The sequence below is a fragment of the Sceloporus occidentalis genome, unplaced genomic scaffold (genome assembly GCF_023333645.1).
Source record: "Sceloporus occidentalis isolate IW3139 unplaced genomic scaffold, rSceOcc1.0.p SCAF_416, whole genome shotgun sequence".
Classification (NCBI taxonomy): domain Eukaryota; kingdom Metazoa; phylum Chordata; class Lepidosauria; order Squamata; family Phrynosomatidae; genus Sceloporus; species Sceloporus occidentalis.
The window spans coordinates 310,277-322,522 of NW_028317396.1; positions in this window are offsets into that span (position 1 = coordinate 310,277).

Consider the following 12,246-nt stretch of genomic DNA (forward strand, 5'->3'; position numbering starts at 1 on the left):
CCCAAGGGCGTTCTAACGGCTTCTACCGACTTCTCTCTACCCCTAGGAGATCCTCAGTCTGGGAATCAGAATCCCAACCGTACCTGCAACCGTGATCCGTAACCCCTTTTCAGCTAAAATTACTTATTTTCTCCCCAAATTTGTTAGGTCCTCGACCCCAAAACCTTAATACTTAAAGACTAGAAGAATGAATATATTTTATAGTAAAAAAAAAAAAATTAATTTTGCCTAATTTTGAAACATTAAAAGAATCCAAAGCATCTCCCCTCTCCAGGTGAACGCGCAACGCGCCATTAGAGGTGCAGTTCCACCTACTCTGCTGAATGCGGCGCTTTTTAAACTAAATCAGCATTAGAAATATCATTCTTGGTGCTGTTAAATTTCCAAATCCCTGCTGCTTCCAAAAAAAACCCCCAAAAACTGGAGTTAAATTTTGCCTCATTCATAATTTTTCCCGGGAATGCTTAATTGCTATTTGCCCTAAACCATACAAACTAGAACAAAAAAAACATACGACTTCTTAAAGGTTCCCGTGTTATTTTACACAATTAAACCTCCAGAAGAAATACGATGACAGATCTGCTACGCTTTATCTGCTTAACATACCAGAGATTGCCATTATTTATTGTTTTATATATCGCCATCATATACCTCAGCACTGTACAACAGGTAAATGGGACATAAGTATTATATAACATAACAATTAGGCAATTATCGTCTAAGTGGAACAGCACCTTTAACAAAGCACTCTTGTGTCTCTCTGTGATTTGTGGGGTGAGAGAACGCTCATACTTACTAACGTGACGTCTTTTCTTTATCTTCCATCTGCCCAACTAATGTGCCGGGGTCTCCTGTTTCCCCCCAAACACAGTAAGGTTTACGGCAGGGCTTCGCGAGAGCTTTTTCATAGAGTGTGATTAGTTGGGAGTTCGTTCTCTGGATGTTTGTAATCTCACCCAGAAAAGCAGTGATAAAAGATGCTGAAATGTGGTTTATAAAACGTTTTTTTCCTTGAGCCACTTAGTTAATTTCCTTAAAATACGTTAGGATGCAGATCAAACTCATATACCAGATACATAACGTACCTTTATATGTATACGTATATATACACACACACACACACACAGGTATACATATACACACTAATATACACTACCATTCAAAAGTTTGGGGTCACTCAGCTTGTTTGACGGAAAACAAGGAAATTTCTGGCTGTAATATAATTACAAAACGGTTTTCTAGCGATCAATTAGCCTTTTAAACTTAAACTTGGATCAATGAACACAACGTGCCATTGGAACACAGGAGTGATGGGAGTGATAAAGGGCCATTGGAACACAGGAGTGATGGGAGTGATAAAGGGCCTCTAAGCGCCTATGAAGAGATTTCCAGCTACAATAGTCATTTACAACATTAACCCCGTCTGCGCTGGATTTCTGATCCATTTCATGTTATTTTAATGGAGAAAATGTGCTTTTCTTTTAAAAACAAGGACATTTCTAAGTGACCCCAAACATTTGGACATTAGGGTATGTGTAGTCAGCGCAAATCCCACTTATGGTTTCAGAGCAGTTTTAGAAGTTACCGTGAAATCTGTCAACGGAATATACACTTTTATTGTTTGGGGGGGGGGGGGATATTTAAAAATAAAATTCCAGTTGGTGCAAAAACCCGCGGACGGTCGTAAAAAAAGTGAAAATACGTTTTTTTTACCATTAAGAAAAGAGGAAGTGGAGAGCGATCTTCGCCTGATTGGGAGAAGATAAATTAGGGCCGGGAGGTGTGGGAGGGGTGCGGGTTACAAGTGTATAAAAAAGCCTGATCCGTCCCGACAGGTAGCAGAAGGAACGGCGGACGGGTAAGGAACGCTTCTCCCTCCTTATTACACAACGCGCGCTCTCTATAAGCCGTGGGGCTCCGAAGGGTTAAATATATCTTAAGACGAGTGCAAATCATACCTTCTTCAACTCTGTTTTGCTCAGGTAGGAACATTCATCGCAAAGCGTGATAACCCATATGGGTCAAAGCATAGAATATACTGACCGCTCAGAATACGTACTTATTGCATTTGAAAGGTAGTGGATACAGGGTACTGCGTACCGGCATGTTATACTCGGATTCTATATTTGCAGAATTTTTATTTATACAAAATGTTTTCATTTATTTGTTTTGATCATTGCGCTGATTTTTGTATGCACGGCTTTGTATGTTCTGGGCGTCTACAGCAGAGGCAGATGTTTCTTATCTAAAAGTAGACCTGTAATAAAAGGTGTTTGTCGGTCTCCTGGCTGTTACCGTACCCTGGATCCCTGTCTGTAAGCGGGAGGCATCTGGCGTGCAGGGAATTTGTCCGATGGGCGATTAAATGGTTAAAACGTGGCATTAATGGAATTTTTGAGAATGCAGATTATTTGAACGTTTCTCCGGGGCGATACATTGTTATTTATAATGTTTTATGTTAGTAACTAACTTTGATATTGTCTAATCTGAGCGTTAAACGGGGAATGGCGACCCTCTTTAACCCTTTGTTCTATCCGCGACCCTCTTTAACCCTTTGTTCTATCCGCAAACCCTCTTTAACCCTTTGTTCTATCGGCAACCTTTTTTAACTCTTTGTTCTATCGGCGGGCTCTTCCCCGCGATCTCCCGGGCCTTCCTGGCACGGCTGGCACTGCCATGTGCGTTCCGTAGGAAGCAGGGCCCGTGTGCGGGGTGTGGCAGAGACAATAGCCCCACGCTTTATCGTCGCGGAACAGACATCATTCCAAAGAAAATCCGCCAGTTACAAATTCCTTTAAATAAATTGCCGGAAAGCGCATTAAACGCCTTATTTTTACGTTGGCGGAGTATGTCGGTTGCAGGGGCCATAAGGGTCCGGCGCGAAATCGTTTTTATATCGAGCCGCACTTAACATGTTAATCCGACCAGCTGCTAAAACATAGGGTCCGCTGGCAGATCGGCCCCCATCTAGCCTGCCTGGTGTAAAGACTCAAACCTTAATCAGTCGTTGGTTTCGTCTTAGATTCAGGAGCCGTATGCCGATCCCATGCATGTTTAAATCCCCTCACTGTATTGGCCTCTACCACTTCTGCTTGGTGGCTGCTCCACTTACCTACCACCCTCTCACTAAAGAGTAACGTCTCTTATATTTATGCTGTTTGTTACAGTTATGTAAGACATTGGAAGTAATATTTGAAATCAAATGCACGTTTGAACTTAGTACTTGTTTTTCTCCTTTAACGCAGTCTTTGAAGGGAACAGTTTGGGAAATTGCCCCCCCCCAATGAGTAAAACACTACGTTGTGTCCCTCTGTGACCCCGCTAGCAGCCAATACAGGGACACATGCGTAATTCATAGCGAAAGGCAGCGGCGGGCTGTGTCTCCACGCTCCGGCCAATGAGAACTCAGCAGAGCTTACTTAACTGCTTCAGTGCTGGATTACTCATTGGGCAGTCGAATTATAATTTGGGCACTCAAAGAGTTAACGGTATTACCTTCTTTACCTGGATTCGGATTATAAAATCGCACATCCTGTTAATTTTCTAAATATTATATATATATATTTTACAGAAATCCCTTTTTTATATGGATTATAGGAAAAAGTATCTACAGCAGGAAGAGCGATGTTCTAGATCACCGCTGAGACCTTATTCACAATAGCAAGCCTGGGAGATTAAAAGTTAGCGGGTGGAAGACTAAAAGGAAGTAGTTACCTGGAATAGCCTTCCAGTGGAAGTAGTGCATGAGTCTATCCTAAAGGAAGAGACTAGATTCTTTTTTGCGATCACTATGTCTGCAGCACGTTCGTCGCTCAAAGTCGTCATTTCTTACTTGCAGCTTACATTTATCCCAAAGTCCCCTTAGCGTATTCTTGCACCATCTCAGATGAGAAACTATGCCGCGTACCTACTACAGTATTAATAGCCTTACAATCCTTTGCGTGATAATAGCGAGTCAAACCATCTACGCTGGCACATTCATTATAAACTGGGGTAATTGGGTTTAATTCTTTTTTTTTCTCTTCATATTTCTGCTTTGTGAACGTGAAAGAGTTAACCAATTAATGTCTGAATTTTAGCCTCCATTTAATAGATCGCCATCCTCTCCCTGGCCGGTCTTAAGTCTAATTACAACAATGTATGTACAGACATCAGGACTAGCGATCCCGAGGGGGCTCTGCCACTTTAAGGCCAGCGGCCGCCTGATGGTGCATGCTGTAGCGGCAGATTGGGTGAGTATGGAGTGCCGACGGCCAGCGGCCCCCTGGGCCAGATCAACAATCCTGCCCTTTAGGGGTTAAAGTAATTCTGACATTAAATTGGCTCTGTCACTTTAACAACTAATTTTATTTGCTGCAGATACATTGCTTAGAACCGAGTTGTCCTAAAATACTCTATTCTGTCCCAAAACACGACGCGCGGGGTCAGTAACTTTTTTTTATTCAGCAAGGAAATAGGAAAATCTCCCATCTCCAGGAGGTCAGGGGTTAATTCGTTATAGCCTGATGAACGCTCCAGTACCTTATAGTTAAACATTCATCTCAAGAATTTTAAGAGGAATTTGTCAAGAGGAGCCGTTTTTTAAAGAGGCTTTGATTTAAGTGCCAGCTCAAGGTGGGGGGGGGGGGGGGGTTTATAAAATGAGAGCCACATCTTCCAAATATATATAAAAAAAACAAACCACTTTTTTATTTTTTTTCCCCATTAACTCAAACTACTTACTATCACCGTGTGCCATTTAGTAAATTGTCTCCATCACAAAGATACCAAATAAAAGGTTTAGGTCACTGGTGAGAAGTACGTGGCACCCCCGTTAACGGCGTAAGAACTTGCCGATGTTGGTCATCCCCGTGGTCTTTGAAGACCTTATGATGGCCGCCGATCCCAACAGCTACCGCCAACGCCATCGACCGTAACAGACGCATCTTGACCCTAAAATGCCGTGGCAGATAACGTCGAAAAAAGTTATCAGATCGTCAACTGTACAATCTGCCAGCAGATCGGCCCCATTCGGCCCCCGTCTAGTCTGCCCGTTTCTCCTGCTTTAAAGACCCAAACCTTAATCAGTCGTTGGTCTGGTCTTAGATTCAGGAGCCGTATGTCTACCCCATGCGTGTTTAAAACAAACATAATGTGCCGGATCTGAAGTTAGTTTGACTCCATTCGTGACGTTCTGGAGTCTAAAGCGGAGAAGAGACGTTTAACTCTCTTTCCAAGATGTCTTCTTCAGAAAAGTCTGGTGTTAAGAACATGAAACGCCTGGAGCAGCAGAAACCCGATCCGGAATAGAACGTTAAACACCGAGCAGTTTTCAGGCAAAAAAAAAAAAAGATATGACTCAAGTTAAATACGGATGTAAGATATCTGTAAGTCACACAAGGGATGATCAGGTGGTTTTGGAGAAAGAATTATCTCACCGCCTGCATACGGCTCCTCGTCCCGTTCACACGCTTAGGGCAAAACACACAAGTCACGGCCCGCGGCCATCTAATGTGACACGGCCGTTAGTCACAAGAGATCCGCCGCGGGCTTTAATCCATCGCCTGCGCGAGGAAATCGGTTGCTTTTGGGCCCAACAGACGTTTCTCCGTCTGGGAGCGCACGAGACGAGTGACACGACAAACACACAGGACGACAATACGTTATAAAGAGGAAGTTTGGGTTCTTAACAAAAATAAGCATTTTCATAAAGCTGTAGTAAATATCCACAGACGAACTCGAAGAGAATACAACGTAAACCTTTCGGGTGTCCAAACCGGGACCCCTCTGTTAAGACCGAGGCATGGAGGGGGAAACAGACCGGACTATCTGCGTGCCTTACCCACACGTCGTGGGGCTCCTCTTTCATGCATTAAGAATTTTAATCGCCGTATTCAGACGCACGTTATCGCCCCAAGACCCAAAAGTCCTGAGAAATTAAAAGGGGTCTTTATTAAATAGCAGTAATAAAAATAAAAAAAAGGAAAAATATATAGAAAGAAGCATTGTGGGAAGCGGAGATTTTTTTTTTTTAATATATATATATTGGCTTTTTTTTGCGTTCCGAGCGGAGCCAGATGGATTTAAGCGAGGATATATCGGCGTATTGTTGCGTCTGTAATTTCACGCCGCTGGTGACAAACAAAGCAAATAATTCCCCATTATAACCGTTCCTCGGTGTCCGATTTCTGCCCCATTATACGGCCGCTTTGTTCTGCGATTGACTAAACTCCTTTAGGACCTTGAGATTGGGAGCTCAGAGAGGTGCGTGGAGCCACTTAAACCTCTTTGATCTGAGCTTTACTTAGGTGGCGGGGGCCTGTGCCCTGCGCTGGGGGCAGCAGCTGCATTCGATGGCATGACTGACACCCTCTCCATGCCGCTAGCATGCGCGGCCATGTAATTAACGCCTATTATGCACTAAATAAGGGTTGGAGACCACGGAGGGAGAGTGTGATTATATTATATATATATATACACACACACACACACTAATTCTTATTTTTCTTTAATACTTTTTTTTCTTAATGTTTATTTCCTATAGTCTCTACTTTGACAATTTGATATCAAATTCCCGTTTTGTCAGAAGAGGACGCAGATTTGGATTTTAAATTGAAAATGTTTAGCTTAGTTGGGTTTTTTCCCAATCATTTATTCTTTTGTTAAGGGCTGGAGTAGTTTTAAGGGATGTTTAAAGAGCTGCGATCACGTTAATCGATATCCTCGTTATATTGAAATTATTATTATTATTTTGACCGTTCTTTTTTTATTCTGCAGGGAACGGACCTTCCTGTGAAAACCTTCCAAGCAGAAGAAGCCAATGCATCAAATCGAACAACGGAATCCCAAAAGCAGCTGTTATGATCAAATCCAGCTGCAGTTGGGACCCGTTAGCTGATTTCGTGCCCAGTCGTCACGACCATAGGGCCACCCGAGGGCCCATCGCTGCCAACCGTGCTCCGTGACAGATACGCTCTGCTATGTAAGATACCGAACCAATTCGCAAAATTAGGATTCCTTTTTGGGTTAAAAACATCTGCGTTCATTAACAGCCCCTAAAAATTACCAATATGTTGATATACATTTTTTCCTCAAATACCAAAATTTAAAGTCCTTCAATTAAAAAAATGACAGTCATTTGGTAGTAAAAGCTGTATCGTGGAATATATTTAATAAGCACATTAATATATTAAAGGGAAGACTAGAGATTTAAATTAGTTTGGTGTTTCTATAACTTACAGCATTTGGTTAAAAAAAGAATGGAAGCGTCCTACTCTTCTGATAAAATGTGAATTCGATATCAAAGTAGAGAATAGGAAATAAAAACGTTTTAAAAATAAACAGTAAGAAAAAGAAAAAATAAATAAATACACATTTTATGTAGTATTGCGCAACTTCTAATTGTACGCATGTTTAAAGGGTTAAAATAGCACATTGAAATATGAAGAGTCTTGGCGCCGCTGTTTTGTGTATTTTTCCCATCCATTTCCAAGTTTCAAATCATAAGCTTTAATTACCCCAAGGCAAATATGTAAAAAAAAAAAAAAAAAAAAAAAAATTAAATATGTTTAAAATATACATTTAAAAACAAAATATTAAAACAAACAATTGCCCTTTTTTATACTAAATGGAAATCCTTAGTTTTACCCATTTAATTATAAAATTCCACTTCCTTCTCAAACAAGTGATTTCTAAAGATAAATACTTATTTCCTGCATAAAAACCACAAGTGCCGTTAGAAAAAAAAAATATTTATCACGTATCAATGAAAAAAAGGAGTATAGGGGCGGACAGGCGGCCTGAAGGACACCGGAAAGACGTTAAATCACATGTTTTACCCTTTCTGTGGTTAGCAGTTGTGGGCGGCCATTGCTAACAGCCCATTTGAAAATAAAACTTTTTTTTCTGTTTTAAAAAAAAAAAAAAAAAAAATTACTTAATTTCCTTATTTAAAAATAGAATCACGAGTATTACAGGGTTCCTAGTTGTATTATTTTGATGTGGGTGCCATAGGTCACCAATGATTAAAACCAACCATTTCTCAAACTAAGGTTTTTGTGTAAAATATATATATTTTTTTCTTTTTTTCCCCTAATGTGGATGGAAACCCAGTTTTCACTCTAAGGTGCCCAGCCCACAGCGGAAACAGTTATATATATATATATATTTTTAATTTATTATTATTATTGCATAGTCCTTTTAATTGCTGTTCTGCAAGTCCATACCTATTGCTTATCTTGCCGTCTCTTCCAGCCGCGGCCCTTCGGAGAGATTGTGCCCTGGAATGACACGATCACTCCCGTTGAGCCCAAACACACAGCGCCATCGGGAATATCGTGTCGCTCCAAAGCTCTCTCTTGGTCTCCATTCAAGACATTTGGACCGTTTCCCCGATTCTAACATCTCTAAAGAACTATTCGCCAGTTTATCCGGGAACAGGAATTGTTTCACTTGGATTTTCTTTGTTATTCAAAGGGTTGGAGAGGCTTTTCTGTACCCCGGAATATTGCTAATTAACGTATTAATGTGTTTACAATTAAAGCCGATTCTCGTAATGGAAGCGAGTGTAATATTATTAACCCAGAATTCCAATAACATTCATTGTAAATAAGACTTACAACTTTTTGTGAGTTCAGTCGGGATTCACTAAAGACATATTAAGCTACGGTTATCAGATGGAGAAGTTTACTGAAGTCCGGTTCTAAGCAATGCTAGGTCTATAGGAGGGCCGTTCTAGGACGGAAAGTGTCTGGAGGATCGGAGTCTCCGCTGCGCAGGTATTGCTGCCCAATTCGTGTTTTTACTTTGGGTAGTTCTTATGAGGTCACAGTGACATACTTTTTGAGCAATAAAGTCATTTACATTTTTGAGAAGTACCCTTGAGTAGTTTTTGTTGATCACCGATGAAGCCTGCTGTATGCGTCTGTTATTTTACCCTAAGCTTGCAAATCAAGGAGCCTTTGGCTAGGTGAAGCCTAGTGGGCAATCAAATACAGACTCCCAATAATCTGTTTACTACACTTTTAACAGAGCCTTTTATAGCGCTGCCGCTCTAGAACTCTCCAAACACTAGAATGCACATAGATAGCACCTAGAAAGGATCAGTTCTGGATTGCCTACCTGCCCATGACAAGCACACTTTACTACTTGGTTAATAGGAAGGCTCTTTGTATAGACCCCCTTCACTCACAACAGCAGACCCCCCATCATTGACTTTTCAGCAAAATGTGCATTTTGTGCAACCCAATTTTAGGTAATTTGGGCTAAATTTGCCCCAATGTGTCTGCTGGCCACAGACCAACAAACTTTAAACTATAGGTCTCCAGCAGACAGAATAAAATACACTCGGTTACATTGTGGCTTCGTAAACGCTACGTATTGGTTTATAATTTTACTTTTACAACCAATGGTTTATTTATTCTGCATAATCGAATATTTTTTAATGATACCTCCGTCGGACAAAAGCAAAGCCTCCTGTGGCAAGCAAGACCTGTAATCGTTTCAAGTACATACTACGCGAGCTGGAATAACTAGAATACGGCATGTCGTATGTTTCCCTGCTTGTTGAATTCTAATTGGCAGCGATTTCAGAGCCGTTTGCCACCCAACCTTAATTCCTGTTGCTGGAGACAGTCAGAAGTTGGTCTGGCGTGAGGTTAGAATCTCAGATCACCTCTTGGCTGTGCTCAGCGCCCAGGAAGACTCGCAAAAAGAAATATACAGAAGAACCATATTTAATAAAAATAAATACAAAAGAAGAACAGCGCTGCCGGCGGAGGGCTAGCCGTGGATACTTTTTGCTGCCAAATCTATGAGAAAACTGTATTAACTATATTGTGACTCAGGTACAGGCAAACCGGAGGGCCAGCCTCCTTCCTACAGCCTATGGGGCCTGGGCTTGGAGGGGGTTCTGTTTTTGGGGAGGTGGGTACCGGGGGCCCATTGGGACTACTTTTTACCCCTGATACAGAGTGGACCCCCTGTACCCACAGTGCCAGGGTCCAAAGTCTATATCTTTGGACCCTGGAAGTTTATATCCTGGCAGTTTTTTTTTTACTCAATAATAAAAAAAAAACAAAAAAAAAACTTAAAAACGGCAAAGGGCGAAAAATGAGGATTCCCACGGAAATTCAAACTGCCAAACGCATTGGATATAAAGATTCTGAACCCCAACTCTAATCACTCATTTTCCTGTATAACCGGAGACAGCCGGACTACCTGGGACACTCCTCGTGTTTTTTGCTATTTTGAGTTGTTGCAAATCTTAACATTTTGTTTTAAATCTAATTACTGGTATTTTTTTTATCGTGTGGTGCTGATTTCAAACACATCGTTCGAGAGACCGTCTGTAACACTGACTGCAACATGTTACTTTTGTAGGAAACCGGGGCTCTATTTTAATCCCATATAATAAATTCAGTTTTTCTTGAACACATCCAATAATAAAGAAGTGCGTGTTATCCTCTGCAGGCTAAGTAGTGTTTGGCCCCCAGAGAAAGATTTCCATACAGAGTTCCTTTGCTCACAAATATCTTGCGTTACGTACCTGATAACGTTACTACAAATACTCTGTTTTCATTTTTCTTTAGTTTTGTAGAATGTTTCATGAATATTCTAACATTTGGAACTCCTAAAATAAATATATGCTAAAATAAACTGTTACGTTGTCATTCATTTAAGGCAATATTCTAATATTTAGGTTAAGGCTCAATGATGTTATATCTGCCTAACAAAAACATGTGATTTTATACTTTCTTTATGGATCGATTTAAGATCTTTTTATAGCGTATGCTTTTATCAGGGCCACACTGGCAATGACGGGGCGGCCCTGGGCATATTCAGCAGATGGCCGCACCTTGAGGCAGTTCGGCAGCTATCAGAGAATAAAGTAACGCAATGTTCTTCCCGCGCATTAAAGCGGCAATATCCACAGTCATGTAAAAAAAATTGGAGAGCTCTCCTGAAACGCTCGTTGCCATGAATTCTGATTGCCTGCTTCTACTTCTCAGCTTCTTCTGTTTGGAAAGCAAACAAAATCGAAGGCTTTGCATTTGTCAGAAGGGGAGTCAGGAGATCGTATGACTGATTTAAGTAAACAGTTTTCCCGAAAAGAACAGAGTTACAAATCTGCAAACAGGACAAAAATAAAAATTGTGGTGCAAAAAAATGGTAAAAATTGAAGCTCAGATTCATTCCTAGCCCCAATAAACTAGATACATTTTAATCGGTTTTAAAACAAATGTTACTTTTCTCAAGCACTATATTTTAGTTTTCTACATTAAAGGTACTTACAGAAAAAAATATGTAATATAAATGTATTAAAAACAACTCTATATGCATATCTTAAGTACTCACTTATTCTGTTCTGAGGATCTGCGCAATTATTCCTCCCCATTAAGTTATCCCTCCCTTGTTGTTTAAATTGCTGATTGTTAACTGGTTCAGATTGCAAGAATGAGTATAGAGAGGATGGGAATCCAATCACATAATGCTCATTCTGCTATAGATCAGGCAATGCTGGACCCTCTAAACATGAGGGCAGGTGCAGCTGGATTCAAGGCATTAACTTAAGAGTCAAGACATGCTAAAAAAATAAAATAAAATAAAAAAAAAAAGAGAGATTTAACAAAACCTGGCACTTGGTGCAATTGCATGGCTGATTCCGTCCCAGTTCCGTACGGTCAACCCAATTCCGGTTCTGGGAAGGAAGAAGGGTCCGGTGTTCTACAGAAAATACTTAGTCAGGAGCGGCGGCGGCAGCGGGTGGTATGGTATCTCTGGCTGTCCCATTTAACGCACGGAGAGCTCCACAAAGCCTTAACATGACCAAATATCAAATGAAATTTGGGGCGATATATATTCAACCCCTTCAGTGCCAGGGTTTTTTTGTACCCCAAGTACTGGAGCTATTTTGCCTGTTCAGGCAAAACCCCTCTTCCTGTGGATAGCCCACCCATATTGGTTTTTTTAAGGAGAGATACAGCTTTTTTTTTATATCATAGTTACATGATTAGTTGAATATTTAGTCCCGGAGTCACCGTGCGCCCAGATCATCCTGCATCTGGCATGACAACTGGGTCTAAAAGGTTGGCTAGCAGACCTACTAGCCTTCCATTCCCTTCCCAGAGAGAGCTCAAGCTGGGTCACCCCACCCAGCTGCTATAACGGAGGATGGACGGGGCACTACCAAAATGGCCCTCGCTTTCTGCCCCCATTCCACCCGCGTGTAACTTTTCCACACGTAAAGCATGAAGCAGCAAACAGCGT